Source organism: Arachis hypogaea, chromosome 20, assembly GCF_003086295.3.
Source record: "Arachis hypogaea cultivar Tifrunner chromosome 20, arahy.Tifrunner.gnm2.J5K5, whole genome shotgun sequence".
Classification (NCBI taxonomy): domain Eukaryota; kingdom Viridiplantae; phylum Streptophyta; class Magnoliopsida; order Fabales; family Fabaceae; genus Arachis; species Arachis hypogaea.
Genome location: NC_092055.1, coordinates 107383446 through 107399797, shown reverse-complemented (window position 1 = coordinate 107399797; position 16352 = coordinate 107383446). Strand labels below are relative to the sequence as shown.

The 16352-nt window shown below is 38.5% G+C and overlaps 1 non-coding gene across 1 annotated transcript; it reads left to right on the top strand.

Moving 5' to 3' along the window:
- The first annotated feature begins 6672 nt into the window (after positions 1–6672).
- On the top strand, positions 6673–6780 carry LOC112787310 (small nucleolar RNA R71). The gene has a single exon (XR_003194729.1). It is a non-coding gene; the product is annotated as a small nucleolar RNA R71 (small nucleolar RNA).
- The last annotated feature ends 9572 nt before the right edge of the window (positions 6781–16352 follow it).

Below are 16352 nucleotides of genomic sequence, written 5' to 3'. Positions count from 1 at the left end.
AAGCAAGACTAATTGCATATTAAAAATAATTACAAGGATACTATTTATTATTATTAGTTACCTTGAGCTCTTGTAAGGATGAGTGACAAAACCCTCTTTAGGTGGCAGTGGCACTATATTTTTGTTAAATATATTTATGAAAAGAATTCTTATATAAATTGAGACATGTTCTTTGGTGCATGAAATCACAATCACACTTTTGCAATTCCGCACAACTAACCAGCAAGTGCACTGGGTCGTCCAAGTAATACCTTACGTGAGTAAGGGTCGATCCTACGGAGATTGTCGCCTTGAAGAAAGTTATGGTTATTCTGTAACTCTTAGTCAGGAAATTAATAATAAAAATGATTGGATTTATGAAGAGTAAATAACATAAAATAAATACTTGTATTCAGTAATGGAGAACAGGTTGAGGTTCTGGAGATGCTCTGTCTTCTGAATCTCTGCTTTCATAATGTCTTCTTCTTCACGCATGCAGGTCTCCTTTCATGGCAAGCTGTATGTTGGTGGATCACCGTTGTCAATAGCTACCATCCATCCTTTCAGTGAAAATGGTCCAAGTGCGCTGTCACCGCACGACTAATCATCTGTCGGTTCTCACTCATATTGAAATAGAATCCATTGATTCTTTTGCGGCTGTCACTACGCCCAACACTCACGAGTTTGAAGCTCGTCACAGTCATCCCTTTCCAGATCCTACTCGGAATACCACAGACAAGGTTTAGACTTTTCGGATCTCAGGAATGGCCGCCAATAATTCTAGCCTATACCACGAAGACTCTGATCATGGACTAAGAGGCTAAGAGATACACACTCAAGCTAGTGCAGATAGAACGGAGGTGGTTGTCAGGCACACGTTCATAGATGAGAATGATGATGAGTGTCACGGATCATCACATTCATCAGGGTGAAGTGTGAGTGAATATCTTAGAATAGAAACAAGCGTGATTGAATAAAAAACAGTAGTGGTGCACGAAATTGTGATCTCAGGCAACGGCGCCAAAAACTTGTACGCACGTCTTAATGAATTGTTTTTCATTCACAACTTCGATACAACTAACCAGCAAGTGCACTGGGTCGTCCAAGTAATAAACCTTACGTGAGTAAAGGTCGATACCACGGAGATTGTTGGTATGAAGTAAGCTATAGTCATCTTGTAGATCTCAGTCAGGCGGATAATAATTGATTATGGAGTTTTCAAAAATATATAATAAATAAACAGAAAATAAAGATAGAAATACTTATGTAATTCATTGGTGAGAATTTCAGATAAGCGTATAGAGATGTGTTCGTTCCTCTGAACTTCTGATTTCCTACTATCTTCATCCAATCAATCCTACTCCTTTCTATGGCTGGCTTTATGTAAGGACATCACCATTGTCAATGGTTGAATCCTCTCTGAAAAATGGTCCGATGCGCTGTCACTGCATGGCTAATCATCTGGAGGCATCATCGTGGTCAATGGCTGCATCCTATCCTCTTGTGAAAATGGTCCAAATGCTCTGTCACAGCACGGCTAATCATCTGAGGTTCTCGATCATACTGGAATAGGATTCACCCTCCTTTTGCGTCTGTCACTACGCCCAGCACTCGCGAGTTTGAAGTTCGTCACAGTCATTCAATCCCAGAATCCTACTCGGAATACCACAGACAAGGTTTAGACTTTCCGGATTCTCATGAATGCCGCCATCAATCTAGCTTATACCACGAAGATTCTGATTAAGAGATCCAAGAGATAATCATTCAATCGAAGGAAGAACGGAAGTGGTTGTCAGCCACGCGTTCGTGGGGAAATGATGATGATTGTCACGTTCATCACATTCATGTTGAAGTGCGAATGAATATCTTAGAAGCGGAATAAGTTGAATTGAATAGAAAAACAGTAGTACTTTGCATTAATCTTTGAGGAACAACAGAGTTCCACACCTTAATCCATGGAGTGTAGAAACTCTACTGTTTGAAAATACATAAGTGAAAGGTTCAGGCATGGCCGAATGGCCAGCCCCCATGATCTAAGAACCAGACGTCCCAAGATGTCTAATACAATAGTAAAAAGTCTTATTTATACTAAACTAGTTACTAGTGTTTACAGAAGTAAGTAATTGATGCATAAATCCACTTCCGGGGCCCACTTGGTGTGTGCTTGGGCTGAGCTTGAATGTTACACGTGCAGAGGTCATTCTTGGAGTTGAACGCCAGTTTGTAACGTATTTCTGGCGTTCAACTCTGGCTTGTAATGTGTTTCTGGCGTTTAACTCCAGACAGCAGCGTAGAACTGGCGTTCAACGCCCTTTTACGTCATCTAAACTCGGCCAAAGTATGGACTATTATATATTGCTGGAAAGCCCTGGATGTCTACTTTCCAACTGAATTAGAAGCGCACCATTTTGAGTTCTGTAGCTCCAGAAAATCCACTTTGAGTGCAGGGAGGTCAGAATCCAACAGCATCAGCAGTCCTTCTTCTACCTCTGAATCAGATTTTTGCTCAAGTCCCTCAATTTCAGCCAGAAAATACCTGAAATCACAGAAAAACACACAAACTCATAGTAAAGCCCAGAAATGTGAATTTAACATAAAAACTAATAAAAACATCCCTAAAAGTAACTAGATCCTACTAAAAACATACTAAAAACAATGCCAAAAAGCGTATAAATTATCCGCTCATCACAACACCAAACTTAAATTGTTGCTTGTCCCCAAGCAAATGAAAATCAAATAGGATAAAAAGAAGAGAATATACTATAAATTCCAAACTATCAATGAAACATAGCTCCAATCAGATGAGCGGGACTTGTAGCTTTTTGCCTCTTGAATAGTTTTGGCATCTCACTTTATCCATTGAAGTTCAGAATGATTGGCATCTATAGGAACTCAGAGTTTTGATAGTGTTATTGATTCTCCTAGTTCAGTATGTTGATTCTGGAACACAGCTACTTTATGAGTCTTGGCCGTGGCCCTAAGCACTTTGTTTTTCAGTATTACCACCGGATACATAAATGCCACAGACACATAACTGGGTGAACCTTTTCAGATTGTGACTCAGCTTTGCTAAAGTCCCCAATTAAAGGTGTCCAGGGTTCTTAAGCACACTCTTCTTTTGCTTTGGACCTTGACTTTAACCGCTCAGTCTCAAGTTTTCACTTGACACCTTCACGCCACAAGCACATGGTTAGGGACAGCTTGTTTTAGCCGCTTAGGCCAGGATTTTATTCCTTTAGGCCCTCCTATTCACTGATGCTCAAAGCCTTGGGATCCTTTTTATTTACCCTTGCCTTTTGGTTTTAAGGGTTATTGGCTTTTTGCTCTTGCCTTTTGGTTTTAAGAGTTTTTTGCTTTTTCTGCTTGCTTTTTCTTTTTCTATATATATTTTATTTATTTTTTTTCGCTATTTATTTTTTTTTCTGCAAGCCTTGTTCTTTGCTGCTTTTTCTTGCTTCAAGAATCATTTTTATGATTTTTCAGATTATCAAATAACATATCTCCTTGTCATCATTCTTTCAAGAGCCAACATATTTAACATTCTTAAACAACAACTTCAAAAGATATATGCACTGTTCAAGCATTCATTCAGAAAACAAAAAGTATTGTCACCACATCAATATAATTAAACTAAGTTCAAGGATAAATTCGAAACTCATGTACTTCTTGTTCTTTTGAATTAAAACAGTTTTCATTTAAGAGAGGTGATGGATTCATAGGACATTCATAACTTTAAGACAAAGTTACTAAATACTAATGATCATGTAATAAGACACAAACGTAGATAAGCACTTAAAACGAAAAACAGAGAAAGTAAGAACAAGGAATGAGTCCACCTTAGTGATGGTGGCATTTTCTTCTTGAGGAACCAATGATGTCCTTGAGCTCTTCTATGTCTCTTCCTTGTCTTTGTTGCTCCTCCCTCATTGCTTTTTGATCTTCTCTAATTTCATGGAGGATGATTGAGTGCTCTTGATGTTCCACCCTTAGTTGTCCCATGTTGGAACTTAATTCTCCTAGGGAGGTGTTGATTTGCTCCCAAAATTCTATGGAGGAAAGTGCATCCCTTGAGGTATCTCACGGGTTTCTTGATGATGAGCTTCTTCATGTGCCTGTTGAGATCCATGAATGTGCTCTCTTGTTTACTCCATCCTTTTCTTAGTGATGGGCTTGTGAGATGAATCTTTCCATCTCCCATGGCTCAGAGGTGGAAGCAATTGTCTTCCCTTTTCTCTTTCTTGAGGTTTCTCTGGCCTTAGGTGCCATTAATAGTTAAGGAAAAACAAAAAAGCTATACTTTTACCACACCAAACTTAGAATGTTGCTTGCCCTCGAGCAAAAGAAGAAAGAATGGAAGAAGAAGAAGAAGAAGAAGATATGGAGGAGATGGAGAGATGTGTGTATTCGGCGATATGGGTGGGATTGGGTGGGAAAGAGATGTTGAGTTTTGAAGGTAGGTGGGTGTATGGATGTGAGTGGTAAATGGAAAACAAAAGGGATGACCATGAATGGAGAGAGAGAGGGTGAGGTAGGTGGGAATCCTGTGAGGTCCACAGATCCTGAGGTGTCAAGGATTTACATCCCTGCACCAATTAGGCATGTAAATTGCCTTTGCATGCAATTCTGGCGTTTAAACACCGAATTGATGCTTGTTCTGGGCGTTCAACGCCCAGATGCAGCATATTTCTGGCGTTGAACGCCAGCCAGATGCTTGTTTCTGGCGTTCAGTGCCAGCTCTTCTTCACTGTGCATTTCTGGCATCTGAACGCCAGGATGCTGCTTGTTTCTGGCGTTCAACGCCAGAAACATGCTCTGTTCTGGCGTTGAACGCCAGACAGATGCTCCTTACTGGCGTTTAAATGCCAGTAAGATCCTCCTCTAGGGTGTGATTTTTCTTCTGCTGTTTTTGATTCCGTTTTCAATTTTTATATTTATTTTGTGACTCCACATGATCATGAACCTAATAAAACATGAAATAAAAATAAAATTAGATAAATAAAAATTGGGTTGCCTCCCAACAAGCGCTTCTTTAATGTCAATAGCTTGACAGTGGGCTCTCATGGAGCCTCACAGATGTTCAGAGCATTGTTGAAACTCCCCAACACCAAACTTAGAGTTTGACTGTGGGGGCTCTGGTTGACTCTGTTTTGAGAGAAGCTTACTGTGCCTCTTTTCCATGTTTACAGAAGGATGTCCTTGAGTTTTAAACTCAAGGGAGTCCTCATTCAATTGAAGGACTAATTCGCCTCTGTCAACATCAATCACAGCTCTTGCTGTGGCTAGGAAGGGTCTTTCAAGGATGATGAATTCATCCTCATCCTTCCCAGTATCTAGGACTATGAAGTCAGCAGGGATGTAAAGGCCTTCAACCTTTACTAACACATCCTCTACTTGTCCATAAGCCTGTTTTCTTGAATTGTCTGCCATCTCTAATGAGATTTTAGCAGCTTGCACCCCAAAAATTCCCAGTTTCTTTATTACAGAGAGGGGCATGAGCTTTATCCCTGAACCAAGGTCACACAGAGCTTTTTCAAAGATCATGGTGCCTATGGTACAAGGTATTAGGAACTTTCCAGGATCCTATTTCTTCTGAGGCAATGTTAGTTGATCCAGATCACTTAGTTCATTGGTGAACAAGGGAGGTTCATCTTCCCAAGTCTCAATACCAAATAATTTGGCATTCAGCTTCATGATTGCACCAAGGTACTTGGTAACTTGCTCCTTAGTAACATCCTCATTCTCTTCAGAAGAGGAATACTCATCAGAGCTCATGAATGGCATAAGGAGGTTTAATGGAATCTCTATGGTCTCTAGTTGAGTCTCAGATTCCTTTGGTTCCTCAGAGAGAAACTCCTTATTGATCACTGGACGTCCCAGGAGGTCTTCCTCCTTGGGATTCACGTCCTCCCCTTCTTCCTTGGATTCGGCCATGATGGTCATTTCAATGGCCTTGCACTCTCCTTTTGGATTTTCTTCTGTATTGCTTGGGAGAGTACTAGGAGGGATTTCAGTGACTCTTTTACTCAGTTGGCCCACTTGTGCTTCCAAATTTCTAATGGGTGACCTTGTTTCATTCATGAAACTCACAGTGGCCTTAGATAGATCAGAGACTAAGTTTACTAAATTAGAAGTATTTTGTTCAGAGTTCTCTGTCTGTTGCTGAGTGGATGATGGAAAAGGCTTGCTATTGCTAAACCTATTTCTTCCACTATTATTAAAGCCTTGTTGAGGCTTTTGTTGATCCTTCCATGAGAGATTTGGGTGATTTCTCCATGAGGGATTATAGGTGTTTCCATATGGTTCACCCATGTAATTCACCTTTGCTATTGCAGGGTTTTCAGGATCATAGGCCTCTTCTTTAGAAGGTGCCTCTTGAGTACTGTTGGATGCAGCTTGCATTCCATTCAGACTCTGAGAAATCATATTGACTTGCTGAGTTAATATTTTGTTCTGAGCCAATATGACATTCAGAGTATCAATTTCAAGAACTCCCTTCTTCTGAGGCATCCCATTGCTCACAGGATTCCTCTCAGAAGTGTACATGAACTGGTTATTAGCAACCATGTCAATGAGTTCTTGAGCTTCTGCAAGTGTTTTCTTTACGTGAATGGATCCACCTGCAGAAGTATCCAATGACATCTTAGCTAATTCAGACAGACCATCATAGAATATATCCAGGATGGTCCATTCTGAAAGCATGTCAGAAGGACACTTTTTGGTCAGTTGCTTGTATCTCTCCCAAGCTTCATAGAGGGATTCACCTTCTTTCTGTCTGAAGGTTTGAACATCCACTCTAAGCTTGCTCAGCTTTTGAGGAGGAAAGAACTTGGCTAAGAAAGCCGTGACCAGCTTATCCCAAGAGTTCAGGCTATCTTTGGGTTGAGAGTCCAACCACACTCTAGCTCTATCTCTTACAGCAAAATGGAAAAGCATGAGCCTATAGACTTCAGGATCTACTCCATTAGTCTTAACAGTATCACAGATCTGCAAAAATTCAGTTAAGAACTGAAAAGGATCTTCAGATGGAAGTCCATGAAACTTGCAGTTCTGCTGCATCAGAGAAACTAATTGAGGTTTAAGCTCAAAATTGTTTGCTCCAATGGTAGGGATGGAGATGCTTCTTCCATGTAAATTGGAATTAGGTGCAATAAAGTCACCAAGCATCCTCCTTGCATTATTATTATTTTCGGCTGCCATCTCCTCTTCCTGTTCGAAAATTTCTGAAAGGTGCTTGCTGTATTGTTGTAATTTAGCTTCTCTTAGTTTTCTCTTCAGAGTCCTTTCAGGTTCTGGATCTGCTTCAACAAGAATATTCTTGTTCTTGCTCCTGCTCATATGAAAAAGAGAGAACAGAAAAATAATAATAGGGATCATTTTTACCACAATATAGAGGTCCCTGTGTGAGTAGAAGAAAAGAAGAAGAGAAAATCTGAACTCAGAGAGAGAGGGGGTTCGGATTTTTGGTGAGTGAGGAAGAGATGTGAGATGAAGAGAAGTGTTGGTAGATGAATAAATAAATAGAAGGAGATGAGAGAGAAAGAGAATTTTCGAAAATTAGGAATAAAATTAAAATAAAAAATTAAAATAATTAGTTAATTAAAAAGAATTTTTGAAAAAGAGGGAGATATTTTCGAAAATTAGAGAGAGAGGGTTAGTTAGGTAGTTTTGAAAAAGATAAGAAACAAACAAAAAGTTAGTTAGTTAGTTGAAACAAATTTGAAAATCAATTTTGAAAAGATAAGAAGATAAGAAGTTAGAAAAGATATTTTAAAATCAAATTTTTGAAAAAGATATGATTTTGAAAAAAGATAAGATAATAAGCTATTTTTAAAAAGATATGATTGAAATTAGTTTTGAAAAAGATTTGATTTTTAAAATCACAATTAATGACTTGATTCACAAGAAATCACAAGATATGATTCTAGAACTTAAAGTTTGAATCTTTCTTAACAAGTAAGTAACAAACTTGAAATTTTTGAATCAAAACATTAATTGATGATGTTATTTTCGAAAATTATGATATAAAATGAAGAAAAAGATTTTTGAAAAATATTTTTATAATTTTCGAAAATAAATAAGAAAAATGAAAAAGATTTGATTTTTTGAAAAAGATTTTGAAAAAAGATAAGATTTTTAATTTGAAAATTTGATTTGACTCATAAAAACAACTAGATTTTAAAAATTTTTGAAAAAGTCAAATCTAATTTTCGAAATTTTAAGAGAAGAAAAAGGAGAAGATATTTTTTTATTTTTTTTTATTTTTGAATTTTTAATGATGAGAGAGAAAAACATGAAAATGATGCAATGCATGAAAATTTTGGATCAAAACATGTGATGAATGCAAGAACACTATGAATGTCAAGATGAACACCAAGAACACTATAAAGATCATGATGAACATCAAGAACATATTTTTGAAAAATTTTTAATGCAAAGAAAACATGTAAGACACCAAACTTAGAAATCTTTCATGTTTAGACTCTATGGATGCAAAAATGCACATGTAAAATAAGAAAAGATGCAAAACAAGAAAACATCAAGATCAAACAAGAAGAATTACCAAGAACAACTTGAAGATCATGAAGAACACTATGAATGCATGAATTTTCGAAAAATGCAAGATGAATATGCAATTGACACCAAACTTAAAAATTGACTCAAGACTCAAACAAGAATCACAAAATAATTTTTTATTTTTATGATTTTCTAAATTTTTTTGTATTTTTCAAAAATTATTTGTGAAAAAGAAAAATAAGGATTCCAAAATTTTTAATATGAATTCCATGAATCTTCAATTCTTAGTCTAAAGCTCCAATCTGAGGGTTAGACATGGCTTAATAGCCAGCCAAGCTTTAGAAGATATAAGCAATTCCCTGACATGTGGAGGCCTTAGTCTAAAAAATTTAGACATGGCTTTACAGCCAGCCAGGCTTCAACATGCTTCATGAAACACTAGAATTCATTCTTAAAAATTCTGAAATAATTTTCGAAAACAAATGGAAAATTTTTGAAAGATTTTTGAAAAAATTTTGAAAATAAAACAAAAAGAAAATTACCTAATCTGAGCAACACGATGAACCGTCAGTTGTCCAAACTCAAACAATCCCCGGCAACGGCGCCAAAAACTTGGTGCACAAAATTGTGATCTCAGGCAACGGCGCCAAAAACTTGTACACACGTCTTAATGAATTGTTTTTCATTCACAACTTCGATACAACTAACCAGCAAGTGCACTGGGTCGTCCAGGTAATAAACCTTACGTGAGTAAGGGTCGATCCCACGGAGATTGTTGGTATGAAGCAAGATATGGTCATCTTGTAGATCTCAGTCAGGCGGATAATAATTGATTATGGAGTTTTCGAAAATATATAATAAATAAACAGAAAATAAAGATAGAAATACTTATGTAATTCATTGGTGAGAATTTCAGATAAGCGTATAGAGATGCGTTCGTTCCTCTGAACTTCTGATTTCCTACTGTCTTCATCCAATCAATCCTACTCCTTTCTATGGCTGGCTTTATGTAAGGACATCACCATTGTCAATGGCTACTTTGAATCTTCTCTGGAAAATTGTCCGATGCGCTGTCACTGCATGGCTAATCATCTGGAGGCATCACCGTGGTCAATGGCTACATCCTATCCTCTTGTGAAAATGGTCCAAATGCTCTGTCACAGTACGGCTAATCATCTGAGGTTCTCGATCATACTAGAATAGGATTCACCCTCCTTTTGCGTCTGTCACTACGCCCAGCACTCGCAAGTTTGAAGTTCGTCACAATCATTCAATCCCAAAATCCTACTCGGAATACCACATACAAGGTTTAGACTTTCCGGATTCTCATGAATGCCACCATCAATCTAGCTTATACCACGAAGATTCTGATTAAGAGATCCAAGAGATAATCATTCAATCGAAGGTAGAACGGAAGTGGTTGTCAGCCACGCGTTCGTGGGGGAATGTTGATGATTGTCACGTTCATCACATTCATGTTGAAGTGCGAATGAATATCTTAGAAGCGGAATAAGTTGAATTGAATAGAAAGACAGTAGTACTTTGCATTAATCTTTGAGGAACAGCAGAGCTCCACACCTTAATCCATGGAGTGTAGAAACTCTACCGTTTGAAAATACATAAGTGAAAAGTTCAGGCATGGCCGAATGGCCAGCCCCCATGATCTAAGAAACAGACATCCCAAGATGTCTAATACAATAGTAAAAAGTCCTATTTATACTAAACTAGTTACTAGGATTTACAGAAGTAAGTAATTGATGCATAAATCCACTTCCGGGGCCCACTTGGTGTGTGCTTGGGCTGAGCTTGAATGTTACACGTGCATAGGTCATTCTTGGAGTTGAATGCCAGTTTGTAACGTATTTCTGGCGTTCAACTCTGGCTTGTAATGTGTTTCTGGCGTTTAACTCCAGACAGCAGCGTAGAACTGGCGTTCAATGCCATTTTACGTCATCTAAACTCGGCCAAAGTATGGACTATTATATATTTCTGGAAAGCCCTGGATGTCTACTTTCTAACGCAATTGGAAGAGCGCCATTTTGAGTTCTGTAGCTCCAGAAAATCCACTTTGAGTGCAGGGAGGTCAGAATCCAACAGTATCAGCAGTCCTTCTTCTACCTCTGAATCAGATTTTTGCTCAAGTCCCTCAATTTCAGCCAGAAAATATTTGAAATCATAGAAAAACACACAAACTCATAGTAAAGTCTAGAAATGTGAATTTAACATAAAAACTAATAAAAACATCCCTAAAAGTAACTAGATCCTACTAAAAACATACTAAAAACAATGCCAAAAAGCGTATAAATTATCCGCTCATCAAGTAGTAATTGTATTAATTCATTGAAACACAGCAGAGCTCCTCACCCCCAACCATGGGGTTTAGAGACTCATGCCGTCAGAAATACAATATGAAACGTGTAAAATGTCATCAGATGCAAAATAAATCTCTAAAAGTAGTTTTTATACTAAACTAGTAGCTAGGGTTACAGAAAATAAGTAACTAAGTGCAGATAGTGCAGAAATCCACTTTCGGGGCCCACTTGGTGTGTGCTTGTGCTGAGCATTGAGCTTTACACGTGTAGAGGCTTCTCTTGGAGTTAAACTCCAGGTTGTAACCTGTTTCTGGCGTTTAACTTCAGAATAGGGCAGGAAGTTGGTGTTTGAACGCCAATTTGCGTCATCAAAACTCGGGCAAAGTATAGACTACTATATATTGCTGGAAAGCCTTGGATGTCTACTTTCCAACGCAATTGAGAGCGCACCAATTGGATTTTTGTAGCTCCAGAAAATCCATTTCGAGTGAAAGGAGGTCATAATCCAACAACATCTACAGTCCTTTTTCAGCCTCTGAATCAGATATTTGCTCAGGTCCCTCAATTTCCGCAAGAAAATACCTGAAATCACAGAAAAACACACAAACTCATAGTAAAGTCCAGAAATGTAATTTTTGCATAAAAACTAATAAAAACATAGTAAAAACTAACTAAAACATACTGAAAACTACCTAAAAACAATGCCAAAAAGCGTATAAATTATCCGCTCATCACAACACCAAACTTAAATTGTTGCTTGTCCCCAAGCAACTGAAAATCAAATAGGATAAAAAGAAGAGAATATACTATTAATTCCAAAATAGCAATAAAACTTAGCTCCAATTAGATGAGCGGGACTAGTAGCTTTTTGCCTCTGAACAATTTTGGCATCTCACTTTATCCTTTGAAGTTCAGAATGGTTGGCATCTGTAGGAACTCAGAATTCAGATAGTGTTATTGATTCTCCTAGTTCAGTATGTTGATTCTTGAACACAACTACTTTATGAGTCTTGGCCGTGGCCCTAAGCACTTTGTTTTCCAGTATTACCACCGGATACATAAATGCCACAAACACATAACTGGGTGAACCTTTTCAGATTGTGACTCAACTTTGCTAGAGTCCCCAATTAGAGGTGTCCAGGGTTCTTAAGCACACTCTTTTTGCTTTGGATCGCGACTTTAACCGCTTAATCTCAAGCTTTTCACTTGACACCTTCACGCCACAAGCATATGGTTAGGGACAGCTTGGTTTAGCCGCTTAGGCCAGGATTTTATTCCTTTGAGCCCTCCTATCCATTAAGCTCAAAGCCTTGGATCCTTTTTATTACCCTTGCCTTTTGGTTTAAAGGGTTACTGGCTTTTTGCTCTTGCCTTTTGGTTTAAAGAGCTATTGGCTTTTTCTGCTTGCTTTTCCTTTTTCTTTCTTTTATTTATTTATTTATTTTTTTCGCCATTTTTTTTCGCAAGCCTTGTTTTTCACTGCTTTTTCTTGCTTCAAGAATAAATTTTATGATTTTTTAGATTATCAATTAACATTTCTCCTTTTTCATCATTCTTTCAAGAGCCAACAATTTTAACATTCATAAACAACAAATTCAAAAATATGCACTGTTCAAGCATTCATTCAGAAAACAAAAAGTATTGTCACCACATCAAAATAATTAAACTAATTTCAAGGATAAATTCGAAATCATGTACTTCTTGTTCTTTTGTGGTTAAAACATTTTTTATTTAAGAAAGGTGATGGATTCATAGGACATTCATAGCTTTAAGGCATAGACACTAGACACTAATGATCATGTAGTAAAGACACAAAACATAGTCAAACGTAAAGCTCAAAACCAAAAATAGAAAAACAAATAGACAAGGAGATTAAGGAACGGGTCCACCTTAGTGAGGGTGGCGTCTTCTTCCTCTTGAAGAACCAATGGTGCTCTTGAGCTCCTCTATCTCTCTTCCTTGCCTTTGTTGCTCCTTCCTCATGGCTCTTTGATCTGCAGTCAAATGCTCTACCACTGAACTATAGACCCTTGAGATGAACCTCTCCATCTCTCATGACTCGGGGGTGGAAGCAACTGCCTTCCTTTTCTTCTTTCTAGAGATTTCTCTGGCCTTAGGTGCCATAAATGGTTATAGAAAAACAAAAAGCAACGCTTTTTTTTTTCACACCAAACTTAAAAGGTTTGCTCGTCCTCGAGCAAAAGAAGAAAGAAAGGAGTAGAAGGAGAAGTGGAGGAGATGGAGGTGGGTTTGGGAGGGGAATAGTTTGAATTTGAATGGTGAGGTAGGTGGGGATCCTGTGGGGTTCACAGATCCTGAGGGGTCAAGGACTTCTTATCCCTGCTCCATTTAGGCGTGCAAAACACCCTTATAGTGCAATTATGGCATTAAACGCTAGGCTGCAACCTATTTCTGGCATTTAACGCCAACTTTTCTTTCCTTTCTGGCGTTTAATGCCAACTTGGTGCTCTGTTCTGACGTTAAACGCCAGCTTGTTGCTTCTTTCTGGTGTTAAACGCCCAGAATAGTGCCAAACTGGGCGTTTAACGCCCATTCTGCTACTCTTACTGGCGTTTAAATGCCAGCAAGTCTGTCCTCCAGGGTGTGTTATTTTTTATGCTATTTTTTATTCTGCTTTAATTCTGCAACTGTTTTTATGACTCCACATGATCATCAACCTAAAGAAAACATAAAATAACAATGAAAAATAAAATGAAAAAGTAATTAACATAGATAAATAAGATTGGGTTGCCTCCCAATAAGCGCTTCTTTACTGTCAATAGCTTGACATTACTGAGCCTTATAGTTTGCAATGTCTACAAACCACGGAGCTTCCTGAATAGTAAACAATTGATCATCCGGAAAGGTTTCAAAGATCTTAGTAGGAGGGAGGGATGCTCCTGTTACTGGTTCTATCCGGGACAGGTGATCAGCTACTTGATTCTCTGTCCCTTTTCTGTCTCTTATTTCTATATCAAACTCTTGCAGAAGCAACACCCATCTTATGAGTCTGGGTTTTGAATCCTACTTTGTGAGGAGATATTTTTGATCCTACTAAGTAAGATCTAAACTTGTCAATGGCATAAACCACTGCAAGCAATTCCTTTTCTGTGGTTGTGTAATTCTTCTGTGCGTTATTTAAAACACGGCTGGCATAGTAAATGACGTGCAGAAGCTTGTTATGCCTCTGTCTCAATACTGATGGCATGGTCACTAGCATGACATATTAGTTCGAATGGTAATGTCCAGTCTGGTGCAGAAATAACTAGTACTGTGACCAGCTTAGCTTTCAGAGTTTCAAACGCCTGCAGACACTCTGTGTCAAACACAAATGGCGTGTCAGCAGCTAGCAGATTGCTCAGAGGTTTTGCAATTTTTGAAAAATCCTTTATAAACCTCCTATAGAATCCTGCATGCCCCAGAAAGCTTCTGATTACCTTAACATTGGCAGGTGGTGGTAATTTTTCAATTACCTCTACTTTAGCTTGATCCACCTCTATTCCCTTGTTTGAAATTTTATGCCCAAGGACAATTCCTTCAGTCACCATAAAGTGACATTTTTCCCAGTTTAAAACTAGATTGGTCTCTTGGCACCTTTTCAGAACAAGTGCTAAATGGTCAAGGCAGGAGCTGAATGAGCCTCCAAATACTGAGAAGTCATCCATGAAGACTTCCAAAAATTTCTCTACCATATCAGAGAAGAAAGAGAGCATGCACCTCTGAAAGGTTGCAGGTGCATCGCACAGACCAAAAGGCATCCTTCTGTAGGCAAATACTCCAGAAGGGCATGTGAATGTTGTTTTCTCTTGGTCCTGGGGATTTACTGCAATTTGGTTGTAACCTGAATAGCCATCCAAAAGGCAGTAATATTCATGACTTGCTAGTCTCTCTAGCATCTAGTCTATGAATGGTAAAGGAAAGTGATCTTTTTTGGTGGCTGTATTGAGCCTTCTGTAGTCAACACACATACGCCACCCTGTAACTGTTCTTGTAGGAACCAGTTCATTCTTTTCATTATGAACCACTGTCATGCCTCCCTTTTTGGGGACAACATGGACATGGCTCACCCAGGGGCTATCAGAAATAGGATAAATAATCCCAGCCTCCAGTAACTTAGTGACCTCTTTCTGCACCACCTCCTTCATGGCTAGATTTAGCCGCCTCTGTGGTTGAATGATGAGCGAATATTTTATACGCTTTTTGGGGTTAATTTCACATAGATTTTAGTATATTTTAGTTAGTCTTTAGTTTATTCTCATTAGTTTCTAGGCAAAATTCATATTTCTGGACTTTACTATGAGTTTGTGTGTTTTTTTGTAATTTCAGGGATTTTCTAGCTGAAATTGAGGGAGCTGAGCAAAAATCTGATTCAGGCTGAAAAAGGACTGCTGATGCTGTTGGATTCTGACCTCTCTGCACTCAAAATGAAATTTCTGGAGCTACAGAAGTCCAAATGGCACGCTTCCAATTGCGTTGGAAATTAGACATCCAGGGCTTTCCAGATATAATAGTCTATACTTTGCTCAAGGATAGACGACGTAAACTGGCGTTCAACGCCAGTTCCATGCTGCTGTCTGGCGTCCAGCGCCAGAAACAAGTTACAAACTGGAGTTCAACGCCAGAAATAGGTTACAACCTGGCGTTGAATGCCCAAAACAGCCCAGGCACGTGAGAAGCTTTAGTCTCAGCCCCAGCACATACCAAGTGGGCCCCAGAAGTAGATTTCTGCACTATCTGTCATAGTCTACTCATTTTCTGTAAACCTAGGTTACCAGTTTAGTATTTAAAACAACTTTTAGAGATTTATTTGGTATCTCATGACATTTTAGATCTGAACTTTGTACCTTTTGATGGCATGAGTCTATAAACTCCATTGTTAGGGGTGAGGAGCTCTGCTGTGCCTCGATGAATTAATGCAAGTATCTCTGTTTTCCATTCAAACATGCGTGTTCCTATCTAAGATATCCATTCGCGCCTAATTATGGAGAAGGTGATGATCCGTGACATTCATCACCTTCCTCAATCCATGAACGTGTGTCTGACAATCACCTCCGTTCTACATCAAATTGAATGAATATCTCTTAGATTCCTTAATCAGAATCTCCGTGGTATAAGCTAGAATCCATTGGCAGCATCCTTGAGAATCTGGAAAGTCTAAACCTTGTCTGTGGTATTCCTAGTAGGATTCTGGGATTGGATGACTGTAACGAGCTTCAAACTCGCGAGTGCTGGGCGTAGTGACAGACACAAAAGGATAGCGAATCCTATTCCGGTATGATCGAGAACCTACAGATGATTAGCCGTGCGGTGACAGCGCACCTGGACCATTTTCACTGAAAGGAAGGATGGTAGCCATTGACAACGGTGATCCTCCAACACACAGCTTACCATAGGAGGGACGTGCGTGCGTGAAGAAGAAGATAGGGAGAAAGCAGAAATTCAAAGGACAAAACATCTCCAAAACTCCAACATATTCTCCAATACTGCACAACAAGTATTTAATTCGCACTCCTTTATTTTCCACTATTTAAACTGATAAACATAATT